The sequence below is a fragment of the Sinocyclocheilus grahami genome, unplaced genomic scaffold (genome assembly GCF_001515645.1).
Source record: "Sinocyclocheilus grahami isolate Dianchi unplaced genomic scaffold, SAMN03320097.WGS_v1.1 scaffold233.1, whole genome shotgun sequence".
Lineage (NCBI taxonomy): Eukaryota > Metazoa > Chordata > Actinopteri > Cypriniformes > Cyprinidae > Sinocyclocheilus > Sinocyclocheilus grahami.
The window spans coordinates 3,574,183-3,574,848 of NW_015505412.1; positions in this window are offsets into that span (position 1 = coordinate 3,574,183).

Sequence of the window (666 nt, forward strand, 5' to 3'; positions counted from 1 at the left end):
ATTGGCTTTCACCGTGGACGAAGCGGAGTCCAGCCCGGGGTCGTCACATATGGTTGCCGCAAGCCCGCCGGCCGCTCCGTCGAATCTACCTGCCGCCGCTCACTCTAGTCCGCCGTGTGTGACGCAGTGTTTTGTTGAGAAAGCGAAACTACTTTGTTTGGCCTTCCAAAAGAGGATACGACTAGAATTCAGTGGTTAAGTTGTATTTAGAACATTGTTCCAGAATAGTTCAACCCAAATATTCGGATGTGTGCAGCGCATTTTATGGAGGACTGTTTCCTGATCCTGGGAGAGTAGACTACAATGCCGGCTGTTCTGACTCACAGACTGTAAGTACGTGTTCATATTTAAAGGATTTGCCACTGACTATTCAAACGCGAGTTTTGAGCAGTGTAAAGTAGCGCTTGTTGTTTGTCATTTCTCCGATCACAAATGCAGACATGGTTTTATGTTTACGCGGCGCGATGCAACGCGTAAAAAGACCATATAAGTCATTATAATCCGTAATTATGACCCCACTGGATGCAACAAATGCCTCGTTTATAATGAGTTTTAATGTTTTTGTCTCGTCACTCCGGCCGGGACACGACATCACAGTATGGTAAGGGGCGTAACATTTCCGTCACATGCTTGAGGTATTCGGCCAATCACAACGCACTGGATAGC